The 13,691-nt window shown below is 38.3% G+C and overlaps 1 long non-coding RNA gene and 1 other non-coding gene across 2 annotated transcripts; one reads left to right on the top strand and one right to left on the bottom strand.

Annotated features, from left to right (window-relative positions):
- The first annotated feature begins 402 nt into the window (after nt 1–402).
- Nucleotides 403–560, top strand: LOC139184724 (U1 spliceosomal RNA). Its single transcript, XR_011568287.1, has one exon. It is a non-coding gene; the product is annotated as a U1 spliceosomal RNA (small nuclear RNA).
- Nucleotides 561–7,218: 6,658 nt separating this feature from the next.
- LOC139184494 (uncharacterized) lies at nt 7,219–11,838 on the bottom strand. The gene is made up of 2 exons (XR_011567988.1): nt 11,599–11,838; nt 7,219–7,374 (listed from the first exon to the last, which is right to left on the bottom strand). It is a non-coding gene; the product is annotated as an uncharacterized lncRNA (long non-coding RNA).
- Between the last annotated feature and the right edge of the window lie 1,853 nt (nt 11,839–13,691).

The raw sequence follows: 13,691 nt of genomic DNA, 5'->3' as shown, positions 1-13,691 counted from the left end.
GAGCCATTGGGGAAGTCCTTTGTCTCTCGTAGTTAGTATTGTTAGAGATGATAGTGTCTCTAGTCTGTATTTCACAAATTATATTTCTGCAGAAGAGCTTCTAGGGACAAACATGAGTTCAGCCTCTTGGTTTCAAGAGAAAAAAATTATAAGGACACTAAGATGTATTTCATAACTCATGGGCAGCTGATGGCAGGAGCACCTGGGATCGAGACCTCAAAGTATCAGCACTGCCTCTTTCTTCTCATCTATTTGAATCTTCTCTCTCTCTGAAGATTTGCTTTTATGAATGTCCGACTTCATTTTCTCTGAGAGCATTATTTTTTTTTTTTAAAGAAAGAACAGATAGTAACTACTGGGATTCTCTTAAATTGATATTTAATTTATTAAAGTAAAAAATCCATACTTACCTGGCAGGGGAGATACCATGATCACGAAGGTGGTTTTCCCAGGGCAAGGCTTATCCATTGCACTCCGGATGTGTTGACCCCTGCGATTTCCCCAAATATGGGAAACTCGACTGCATAATTTGTGGTAGTGGGGGACTGCGTTCGCCCTAAAAAAAAAAATAAAATAAAGTAAAAAATCCTAGGGAATTTCCCTGGCAGTCCAGTGGTTAAGACTCTGTGCTTCTAATGCAGATAGTGTGGGCTTGATCCCTGGTTGGGGAACTAAGATCCTACAAGCTTGTGGTGCTGCCAAAAAAAAGTAAATATTCTAAAATTTAGTTTCCCTTAGGTTCTTAATCTTATTGTTTATAGATAGGTATTAAATAGATAGCTAGACATAGATAAATAGATATACAGATATACATCATAAATCTGTATTTATACCTTCAGAAGTTAACAATGACTTTCAAACTGGCCTCTGATTGCTGTTTGGGTCACTCAAGTTACATAACTCACTAAACAACAAGGTTTCTTACAAATTCAGTTCAGTTCAGTTCAGTCGCTCAGTCGTGTCTGACTCTTTGTGACCCCGTGGACTGCAGCACTCCAGGCCTCCCTGTCCATCACCAATTCCCAGAATTTGCTCAAACTCATGTCCATTGAGTCGGTGATGCCATCCAACGATCTCATCCTCTGTTATTCCCTTCTCCTCCTGCCTTCAATCTTTCCCAGCATCAGGATCTTTTCCAATGAGTTCATTCTTTGCATCAGGTGGCCAAAGTATTGGAGCTTCAGCTTCAGCATTGGTCCTTCCAATGAATATTCAGGAATGATTTCCTTTAGGATGGACTGGTTGGATCTCCTTTCTGTCCAAGGAACTCTCAAGAAACTTCTCCAATACCACAGTTCAAAAGCATCAATTCTTCAGTGCTCAGCTTTCTTTATAGTCCAACTGTCACATCCATACATGACTACTGGGGAAGCCATAGCTTTGACTAGATGGACCTTTGTCAGCAAAGTAATGTCTCTGCTTTTCAATATGCTGTCTTGGTTAGTCATAGCTTTTCTTCCAAGGAGCAAATGTCTTTTAATTTGACGGCTGAAGTCACCATCTGCAGTGATTTTGGAGCCCCCCAAAAGAAAGTTTCTCACAGTTTCCATTGCTTCCCCATATATTTGCCATGAAGTGATGAGACTGGATGGCATGATCTTAGTTTTCTGAATGTTGAGTTTTAAGCCAACTTTTTGACTCTCCTCTTTCACTTTCATCTAGAGGCTCTTTAGTTCTTCTTCACTTTCTGCCATTAGGGTGGTGTCATCTGCATATCTGAGGTTATTGGTATTTCTCCCAGCAATCTTGATTCCAGCTTGTGCTTCATCCAGCCCAGCATTTCTCATGATGTACTCTGAATATAAGTTAAATAAGCAGGACGACAGTATACAGCCTTGATGTACTCCTTTCGTGATTTGCAACAAGTTGCCTTTATCATTTTAGACAACATTCATAAGATTGGTATATTTGCTGCCTAATCTTACCTGACTTGACAAGTGAAATTTCCTCCAGAAACTTTCTCAAGTATTTAAACTACTTTAGTAAACCTCTTGAGAAATTTGTATGCAGGTCAGGAAGCAACAGTTAGAACTGGACTAACATGGAACAACAGACTAACATGGAACTGACATGAACTAACATGGAACAACAGACTGGTTCCAGATAGGAAAAGGAGTTTGTCAAGGCTGTATATTGTCACCCTGTTTATTTAACTTATATGCAGAGTACATCATGAGAAATGCTGGACTGGAAGAAACACAAACTGGAATCAAGATTGCTGGGAGAAATATCAATAACCTCAGATATGCAGATGACACCACCCTTATGGCAGAAAGTGAAGAGGAACTCAAAAGCTTCTTGATGAAAGTGAAAGTGGAGAGTGAAAAAGTTGGCTTAAAGCTCAACATTCAGAAAACGAAGATCATGGCATCCGGTCCCACCACTTATGGGAAATAGATGAGGAAACAGTGGAAACAGTGTCAGACTTTATTTTTCTGGGCTCCAAAATCACTGCAGATGGTGATTGCAGCCATGAAATTAAAAGACGCTTACTCCTTGGAAGGAAAGTTATGACCAACCTAGATAGCATGCTCAAAAGCAGAGACATTACTTTGCCAACAAAGGTTCGTCTAGTCAAGGCTATGGTTTTTCCGGTGGTCATGCATGGATGTGAGAGTTGGACTGTGAAGAAGACTGAGCACCGAAGAATTGATGCTTTTGAACCGTGGTGTTGGAGAAGACTCTTGAGAGTCCCCTGGACTGCAAGGAGATCCAACCAGTCCATTCTGAAGGAGATCAGCCCTGGGATTTCTTTGGAAGGAATGATGCTAAAGCTGAAACTCCAGTACTTTGGCCACCTCATGCGAAGAGTTGACTCATTGGAAAAGACTCTGATGCTGAGAGGGATTGGAGGCAGGAGGAGAAGCGGACGACAGAGGATGAAATGGCTGGATAACATCACTGACTGGATGGACGTGAGTCTGAGTGAACTCCGGGAGTTGGTGATGGACAGGGAGGCCTGGCGTGCAGTGATTCATGGGGTCGCAAAGAGTCGGACATGACTGAGCGACTGATATGATCTGAGTACTATATCAAACTCATAAATATGACAAACCTCAAATTCCCTCAAGCATTTCAGAAGTCTTTAAAGTTTTAGAAAAAAGCCTTTCCTATTGAAAGGTTGCTGCTGAACCATGAAAGACACTGGGATTTTTGGCCTCCAGAGAAGAATTCAGTCCAGGGCCAGAGACGAGACTTGATCACTCCGAGATTTTGTGTAATAAAGTTTTTTTAAAATATAAAGGAGATAGAGAAAGCTTCTGACAGAGACATCAGAAGGGGGCAGAAAGAGTACCTCCTCACTAGTGTGGGCAATGGAGTTATATGCTTTTTAATTACTTATTACAGTGAATCAAAAGAATGTCTGGAGGTTGTAAAGACCTCACTAGACCCACTCCCATAATTTACATTTTAAGATAACAGGATTAACCAGAAAATTTTTTCCCAGAGACTGTCCTCAAGCAGGATACATTATTGTTATATAATCCTAAGGAATGTAGAGGGAAAAAAAAACATTTGTCCTTTCTTCCTCCTTGAGAATTCCAGACCCGTCTCTCCTTGGGGATCCCTGGACTTCTTATCAACCTGCCTAGGAATTGACTCTCTCACTATTTGGCCACATACATCACAAGTTCAAATCAATTCTTTAGTTGTAATTTTAAAGTTGACACCAGGGGGACAGAAAGGGTGGGATAAACTGACAGAGTAGTATTGACATATGTTCACTACCGTGTGTAAAATAGATAACTAGTGGGAAACTTGATCACAACAAACTGTAGAAAACTCTTAAAGAGATGGGAATACCAGACCACTTTATGTGCCTCCTAAGAAACCTGTATGTGAGTCAAGAAGCAACAGTTAGAACCAGACATGGAATGACAGATTGGTTCCAAATTGGGAAAGGAGTACATCAAGGCTGCATACCGCCATCCTGTTTATTTAACTTACATGCAGAATACATCATGCGAAATGCTGGGCTGGAAGAAGCACAAGATGGAATCAAGACTGCAAAGAGAAATATCAGTAACCTCAGATACGCAGATGACACCACCCTCCTGCCAATGCAGGAGACTCGGGTTTGATCCCTGGGTCAAGAAGATCCCCTGGAGAAGGGAATGGCTACCCACTCCAGTATTCTTGCTTGGAGAATTAAATGAACAGAGTAGCCTTGTGGGTTACAGTCTATGGGGTCTCAAAGAGTCAGACATGACTGAGGGACGAACACTAGAATTTTTTCCCCTTTGGCAAATTGCACTCAGATTCTCCTTGGAAAAGCCCCTCCCACAATGTGCCAACCACCATGAGCTCCAGATGGATTGACTCCATCCCAGCTCCAAGCTATATTATTTTTCTTCACTTAAAGATTGGTTCAATAGAACTTTTCACCCAAACCTCAGTCAGCATTTGGTTTCTTCCTGGCCACAGTGATTGGCCCAATCAGAGTAAATCACAAGACTTTTATTAAATGGTTATAGAAAGTGACACTCCCTCTCTCTTTGGCTATGAAACAAGTATACATATTACACTGGTTGCTATTGGCAGCCATTTTGAGAATGTGATGAGAACCCGAGTGAGAATGAGGTGAAGCCAGAATGCAGAACAGGGTACAGCCAAAGGAATCACAAAAAACTGGGAGACTACCTCAGTCAAAACATGCCCAGACTTTTCAGACATGGGAGCCAGTCTATCTGGTTTATAATTTATGCTAATTTGTGTTGGAGGTCTGTTATTTACAACCAAAAACATCCCAACTAATATATAAATCATCTGGGAAGGTGAATTTATCTAGGGAGTGAATAATAGACTGTAGCAAAGGTTAAATAAATCACTACTGTTTATTTTCACTCACTACAGGATTTCATAGATTCAAGAGTATTTGATGGAAAAAAAAACAAGTACTAAGTTTATCAGGACCAAGCACTCCTTTAAGAGTATATATATGGTCATCAATTCAAGTGCTTTTTGATAAATGTTGGATGCCAACTTTGAAAGTCCTGTTTGAAAAACATGCCCAGAAAGGTGAATGAGCCATTGGGAGATTGCTTAATTTAAAATGTTTTCTCTACTAACCAGTTACTCTATTATACAGAATGCCCAACATTAGTCATGCTTACAAGATAAAGGTTTGAAAGATCTTATTCAAAATTATAATCTTAGATGGGCAAAGAAGGAGCAATTATTTATTACTTAACAACTCAGCAGGCACTAGTTTATCAGATTAGCTCCAGCAGAGAAAAAACCCTCAGGAAATAGAATACAAACATTATTAGGTGGAGGAATGGGGTGGAAGAGAGTTCTGGATCATTCTTGACTAAAGAGGAAGGCATATCTCAGTGGAGACCAGATCATAAGGTAGGGATGAGAAAAGAGTAGTAAAGAGACAGAAGATTATTCAAAAACCTAAGCTCACTTTCTGTTCTTTTCTCCAGAGCCAGTCTATGTAGAGAACATTTATAAATTATATCTTAATATAAGACTTAATATAAGACTATGCATGACTATATCTGAATATGAACCTTGAAACCAACAACTGGCAAAGTCCTAAGAACCTGTCCTTGAACTAGAAGAGGGTTCAAGCTAGAAATCTACTGCAAGCAAACTGAGTATATGCCACATTCTAAACCTTAGGATTTACCTTCCTCCTCCCTCTCTCCACCCCTCACTTCATGGGATCCTGCCAGTCAGTGATTTTCTTGGCAGTGTGTCCTTACAAGATATTTACATGATTTCTCTGCTGCACTTTCCATCCAAACTGGAAAGGAACCAGTTTTATGACAAACTTCTACTTGTCTCACTGGAAAAAAGGCAATGATTAACTACTAGAATTGCATCCAGACGTAGCTAAAAGCTGGTTCAGCTCTCATTCAATAGACTTTGCTTTTTCAAAAAAAAAATGGGGTCCTTCTTTTTCTTTCCATTCTGTTACCTATTCAGTCCATCTTTAACTGCCTTTTCCCTAACATATCAAATAAAAGGTCATTTGATTCAAGGGAGGTGTCCAGATATTTATGGAGTGAATGAAGGAGTAATGTCTATATCATCAGTTTGGGAAGAATATCTTTTTTTATCCTACAGAAAAAATAAGACCTTAAAAATACGTTTTAATTTCTTTTTAACCAAAAGAGAGAGAGACAGACAGAGACACTCACACACACACACACAGGTATTATATTAAGGTATAAAACTACAACCTGACCACCTGGTATTGAATTAATATTTTATAAAGAAAAAAAACTGATAATACTAACAAAATTCTCTGGTGTGTAAAATTGCAAATTAAGAGAAACTAATGTCATGTACAAAGTGAAAACTTCTGTCCTGTGTATCTGGTTTATGGTTTGCTTTCAGGTAAAGAGGAGCATCATTCAAGCCTCATTTGAACCATGCAGCAGCAGCAACCAATTTACCAGTAAATTAATGTCATATCCTGTTATTTTTGAGATTCTGACCTTTCATTTTGTTTAATCAGGAAATGTTTAAAATTACAGTGCTTAGGTTCAGCTTCTAGGTTTCACAGCAGCTCTTTTGCCAGCAGCCTGTCCTCCTCCATAGGGTTCCTGGTAGAAGCTGTCTATGCTTGGTAGAATATCAAAGTTTATCAAACCACATGATCCACAAAGTCTTAACTTTTCCTCATTACTCCTCAACCCACACACCCAATTCCACCCTAGAAATGAGTAATGCAATCCAGAAGGGAACTTTGGAGTTGCTAAACCAAATAGAGTCTAGCAGAGAATCCTAGACTCAGTAGAAAGATCTATTTAAATGAGTTTGTTGTTGGTCAGTCCTAAGTCGTGTCTGACTCTTTGCTACCCCATGGATGGCAGCACCCAAGGCTCCTCTGTCCTTCACTGTTTCCCAGAGTTTGTTCAAACTTAGGTCCATTGAGTTGGTGGTGCCATCCAAACATCTCATCCCCTGCTGCCCTCTTCTCCTCCTGCCTTCAATCTTTCCCAGCATAAGGGTCTTTTCCAGTGAATTGGCTCTTTGCTTCAAGTGGCCAAAGTAAATGGGTTTATAAATCTCTAAAAAAAATTTCTAACTGTGATGCTGAAAAGTGAAAATTAGTGAAGTCCATTAGCACAGCATTCTCACGATGGTCATCATGATCAGTTGATATTATGATTTATTCTTATAGCCAAAGAGTCTGAATCCAACTTCTAAAAAATACATGAAATACTTATCAGAAGGAACTTGAAATAACGGCAAAAGGCAAACTTGGGAACTTAGTTTTTATTTTCCTCTGAAAATGTCTGCCTTAAAGATAGAGGTTTTGATTGTGTAAATCACAGCCTTAGATGTGACATTTGCTAAAATCTTAGAGCAGTAAATTCTTCAGTATGATGTCTAACCTTCAGTATACTGGCATATTTCCTAGAGGGAAAAAACAAAGACAAAGTGAAACTACAGAAGTCATGAGATTCTATATAGAGAAAATAATGAATATGTCTATATTTTAAAAAATAATTTATTATTCTTACCTTTCTAGCTACCCAAACATCAGAAGACAACTTCTAAGTCTTAAAAATAATCTATAAATAATAAATGTAGTTCAGTGGCAAACTTTAGATTTTGAATATCTAAATGCTCCTATATTTTCCTACCGTGTTATTCTTTGATAATCCAGGGCCCCACCTTCTTCTACTCCTCTGGCCTTCTCACACATTTGCAAGGAAATGGACCAAAACATTCATTAAATACTGGGAAAATTAAGCTCCAGAGGAAATATTTTAGGACTATAGCAATGGGCTTTATTTCCTTATTCTAAGTACAATAATGATAATATCTTGTGTTTAAAATGTCTTTCTTTGAAAGCATTTGAGCATGTTGTTTTTGTTTGTGCTGTTAATAGGTTACCCAGTGTTCCCATGACATACTTTAAGCCACTTGACTCACTGGTAGAGGGTTAGAAATTAGAAGTTTAGAGTTTCAGCCTCCCCAGTGTATGTCTAAAGTTCCACTCTTTTATATGTTGGTTACATATTGGCTAATCCATAAGGTACCCACCTCAGGGACAGACTCCAAAGGCTTCTGAGTAACAGCAGAAGGTCACACCAATTAAGGTTACTTTTCTTCCCTTTGGGTATGAGCTCTGTTCTTTTGTGACAGAACTAATTTTGATTTTTAAAATCAACTCCTTGCTTTTCCCTGCATAATCATTATCTAAAGAAAGAACAGTCTGAGCTGTTACCTTCGGGTCTAACTTCAGGTCTGCTACATGCCAAATAAATCTTAGCTTATTTCTTCCTGCACAGATCAGAAAGAGGACCTTAACATCATCCAGGCCAGGAAGCCAGGTCTGATTAGCCATAAATGGAAGACTCTCCATTTACTAACTCCATATACTAAGAATCTCCATTTACTAAGTAACTAACTTCTTTCTACTTTAATTTTTTTTAAATAGAAAATTGGATTAACAAAATTAATAGTAATTATATCACTGGATTCCTGTGAATTTTAAAGAAAAATTATATATTTAATATATCATATATGAAAGTGAAATTGCTTGTCACCTAAGTCGTGTCTGACTCTTTGCAACCCTGTGAAATGTAGCTCACCAGGCTCCTCTGGCCATGGAATTCTGCAAATAAAAATATTGGAGTGGGTAGCCTTTCCCTTCTCCAGGGGATCTTCCCAGGTCTCCCATATTCCAGGCAGATTCTTTACCATCTGAGCCACTAGGGAAGCCCAATCGATGGCCTATAATTATCTATGCATGTGTTACGTAAGTGCTCAAATAATTTTATCTTATTGTTTGAATTGTGTTATTATTTTTGTCTTTACTCTATTAGTAAGTATTCCAACAGGTCCAATATTGAGCTCAGAAACACCAGCTGACCAGAAGGCTAAGGTCTGTCAAGGCCTCACTGCAGCCTGCACAGTTTTACTTCCACCCACACCCCACCCCTCCCAAAAAATGACTAGGAAAATTCAACAGAATTACTTTGGTCATCCAAGCACAATTACTCAAAGCTGAAATTATTTGAATAGCCTGGTTGTTCCTGAATCTAAATATATATAAATTGTTTTAAAACTCATTCATGAATTTTTCAATTGAATTCTCAGAATATTCAGCACTTCTCAAAATATTGATGTTTATGGATTGGGTGAATATATACATGGATATATATATATATATATATAAAATATGTGTATATGTATTACATATGTATATATATGAGTGTGTCATATATTCAATAAAAACATGCAAGAAATCTCCATGTATTAAATTGTCAAACATTAAGAATATTCAGTAATAAAGATAATAAGTATGTTTAAATTACTGCATGCAGATGATTATAAAAGAAAAGAAGCATTTTTCCAAAGATTAAATGGATTTCCTTTCAGTATTTCAGTTTTAAATATGACCTCACATATAATGTACACTGTGTGATACTGAACTTTTTAGTTCTCCATCTAAAATCCATGTATTTAATATTTTCCATTCTATTTTTTTTCTCTGAAAACACTAGCTTGTTGTTTTTAAATTGTTGATAGAGACAAGATGGAGTTGCAAGATCTTTAAGGACTTTTTCAATCTTCCTTATTTAAAGTGCACTGGGACGACCCAGAGGGATGGTATGGGGAGGGAGGAGGGAGGAGGGTTCAGGATGGGGAACACATGTATACCTGTGGCGGATTCATTTTGATATTTGGCAAAACTAATACAATTATGTAAAGTTTAAAAATAAAATAAAATTAGAAAAAAAAATAAAATGGATTTTGTAAAACAAAAGAGCAAGTCTATGAAATTCTTATACATGCTTTTGCTTAAAGATAAAGACAAGAGGCTTTAAAAGTACCAAACTTCAACTGAAAAGGAAAATCTTAATTTTTAGGGATTATGGAATTTTATGTTTATAAATTAAATTTACTCCAAGTAGTATATGTCTGGATTGATGAATATCTGCCTTAGGTAAGCCATCATAGTCTTAACCTGCTTATTCATACTGTTTCTCTTTTCTTTTTTAGTTTCAACTTTAAAGAGCTTTATTGAAATATATAGCAAAGATTCTAGGACATGAGCTGTGTGCAAATATATTGGACTGGAGATGATCTCAGAGGCCAGAGCTACATATAATTCAGACCGTGCTAAATCATATAAACATTTTGGCCTTTGTTTTTTTTTAAAAAGTCATTTGTATTATATGCTTTTTTTTTTTTCCTGGGCAGAGTGCCTTCAACTTGTCCTGTTTTCTTCTCTTTTATCAGTCTTCTTTATTTACATAACAGTTTCCTTCAACTTATAACTTACAAATTGACATGAAGCTGTTTCTTTCTGGATCAGAAAAAGAAAATAATACTCTTTTTTTAATTAAACCATGTGGACATCTGGAAGCAGAATCTAAACCTATCACCCTCTCATGATATAAAGCAAATATGTATTATTCCATGGAGGAAACTAAAACAGAGGTGTTCTTTCCTCATCTCCCACCTCATGGAAATAAGTTTAATTTATGGGAATTTCTGTGACAGGCAGTCTGTACCAGAGAAGAAGGGCACAGCAATTACCTTGGAAAACAAAACAGAGTTTCATCAAATACCTCCTAGTTCTTGGAGAGTTTGTTCAAACTCCATTTAATTTTTGACAGAGGGTTTAGCTATATAGAAAGGGAAGGATAAACTTCCAAGCCAAACATTCTTAATAGATGCCAACTGCAGGAGAAACAATGGCATGTTGTTTCCTCAGCCATTCAGTCAAGTTTGTACTGTAAGACTTTATATACAAGGAATTGTTTACAACAGTAGCTGTGAGATGTGCCAGCTGGTGTGTTAAATGCACTCACACTTAGCTAAGGTGTTCCATCTCCTAATCTATGTGTCTCAAAGTAACAGGGTCACACCCTGGTGTAGTGCTCTGAACAATTAAAAACAATAGACAGACACTGGCGGTAACAGGATTCAACCTATTACAATGTATCCAGTGAGCTGAAAAATAACACAACTGAAAAAAATGCATTCTTGGGTCATCTGAGACCTAAAGGGACATACTGCTGCTGCTAAGTCACTTCAGTCATGTCCAACTCTGTGCGACCCCATAGACGGCAGCCCACCAGGCTTCCCTGTCCCTGGGATTCTCCAGGCAAGAACACTGGAGTGGGTTGCCATTTCTTTCTCCAATGCATGCAAGTGGAGGTGAAAGTGAAATCGCTCAGTCGTGTCCAACCCACAGCGACCCCATGGCCTGCAGCCTTTCAGGCTCCTCCGTCCATGGGATTTTCCAGGCAAGAGGACTGGAGTGGGGTGCCATTGCCTTCTCCTAAAGGGACATAATGTACCTGAATTGTTTAGCCACTAAATCCACAGCTCAACTATCGAGGTATTATAGAAGCAGTCATAGGAGCTGAAAAAGAGAGTGCTATTTCAGTCTTTGTTAACATAGAATTATTGCTAGTCTGTGCTAACATAGAATTATTCTCTATGAAATAATCACATCCAATCTTAAAAACACAGCATTTTTAAAACATAAAGCTAATGCCTCCAACTCATGGACAGTGTTTTCATAAACAATCAAAGTAGTTTTACTTTGTACAAAGCAATAGGTGTATAAAGCATTGATGTCCACGACTGTAGCATACATAAACAGTGATCTGCTACCTGCTGCTGCTGCTGCTAAGTCACTTCAGTCGTGTCCAACTCTGTGCGACCCCATAGACGGCAGCCCACCATGCTCCGCCGTCTTTGGGATTCTCCAGGCAAGAACACTGGGGAGGGTTGCCATTTCCTTCTCCAATGCATGAAAGTGAAAAGTGAAAGTGAAGTCACTCAGTCGTGTCCAACTCTTAGCAACTTCATGGACTGCAGCCTACCAGGCTCCTCTGTCCATGGAATTTTCCAGGCAAGAGTACTGGAGTGGGTGCCATTGCCTTCTCCGGATCTTTTACCTAGTGATTTTCTAAAAATATCATTCAACTCTGTTATATGGACAATTCTATGATTCTGAGTCTAGCCAGAATTATTACTCTAGTCTACATATTGTCACTCATATAGAATAACAGTGCACACAAAACTCACCTTGAAGATGCTTCTTTTGATCTCTTGGACAGATAGTCTGTATTTTCCCACTTTTAACCTTGATCAAGAGACTGGTTTCTGCTCCACTCTTCTCTCACCACCATTTCTAGCATCAAAGAAGGCTTTGGGATTCTCTGGGCCCATTCTGCAGATTTATATGTTTTATGTCACCTTTCACTTGTGAAAAGCCTTGTGGCTGCAGTTCTGCTGTTGAAAAAAAAAGACTCAAGTTTAGAGGAGCCTCAACACATGCTAAAATCTCTTGCCAATATTTTAAAAATCCCCTCATTGTTGTAGCTTCCCTTGATAGCTGGACTCATGCCTGAGTGGCAGGTTAAGTCTTGTAGATCTCTGAGATTTTAGGCTCCCTCAGGCTAGATTTCTAGAACTTGGAAACAATTTTGAGAAAGCAATTTCAAACCTTTGCTCTAAGCAAGAACTGACAGAATTTCTCATTATAACAATTCCAACATGTATCTTTAAAGAACCAAAGCCAATGGATTTTCATCAGACTCAAAGAAAATATTGGTGCTTTTCAAAATCCATCAGAGTTCCTTTACAACCCAACTCTTTTCATAGGCAAAGTTATCTGGCTTATATTCAGAACTTCCATAGACAGATACTTAAACCACGGGTAGATGTGTTTTCACTTAAACGATGACTTCCCACATATGCTATAGAAGAAGCTTTACCATTATCATTGGATGTCTGCATATGAAAATTAGCTTTAGTTTAAGCCACATCTTTCTGTGAAGTTTGACAAAAGAAGGCAGCCAGGTTTGGAAGGTTATGAATTCTGCGATGGAACTTGATTCATGGCTTCTAATAAAGATATTTTAATGCTCCTGCCAAATTCAGCAACAAGCTTGCCAGAACGTAGAATCTCAAGTAAACGTACCCTTTAATCTTGTGTGAGAAAAGAAAACAAGCCCAAGAGCAGCAAGGGCTGGATATAAGGGTTCGTTTCTATTACCTTTCCCAACAAAAGTCAGCTGCTCCCTCCCACCCCCAAAAAAGAAAAAACACATCAGTAATATCTGGTATTGTTCACAGTCATTAGCAAGAAGAGAGGACTCTTGTCAGTTGAGTATCTCTACGGAGGAATGCCCCTTGTGTGTTACCTTCTTAATATATGTGTTATCCCCAGTAAACAGAGACAGCTTTTGATAATCCAAATTAGTAGAGGTGAGAAGCAGCGGGGAGGGAGTAAGTCCAATCACAATGACAGGCAATAAACTCAACCGGGGTTGGCTTTCGATTTTGTTTTTGTACTTGCATTGGAATATGGGTGTGTCTGGCATTCTGGGAATTTGCATTTCAGACAAAGTAATAAAAAAACATAGAAAACTAACTCAGAAAAGCTGGAGAGTCACTTTAGCTCTTCATCTGCTCAACTTCTGGTTACCACATTCCCTTCTGGAGGTAGCAACACATCCACTTCTCCAGTTATTATCTAATCTAATTAAGTGAAGTGTTGTATTTTTGTTTCTCAGCCAGAAAGTGAAAGCGCAATTTTGCAGGGAATGATGATGTAAAACTTGAGCAGTGGAGATGTGATTGTTTCCTTAGAAAATCAGTGGAATAAAATCAATCTGATTCTTGGGAAACTGTAACTTGTCACACATTTTCAGAGATATTTAGCCTATTGCACTTGACAATTGCATCCATTTTGCAAA

This window comes from Bos indicus, chromosome 8 (genome assembly GCF_029378745.1).
Source record: "Bos indicus isolate NIAB-ARS_2022 breed Sahiwal x Tharparkar chromosome 8, NIAB-ARS_B.indTharparkar_mat_pri_1.0, whole genome shotgun sequence".
Classification (NCBI taxonomy): Eukaryota; Metazoa; Chordata; class Mammalia; order Artiodactyla; family Bovidae; genus Bos; species Bos indicus.
This window is presented reverse-complemented; position numbering and strand designations above follow the sequence as displayed.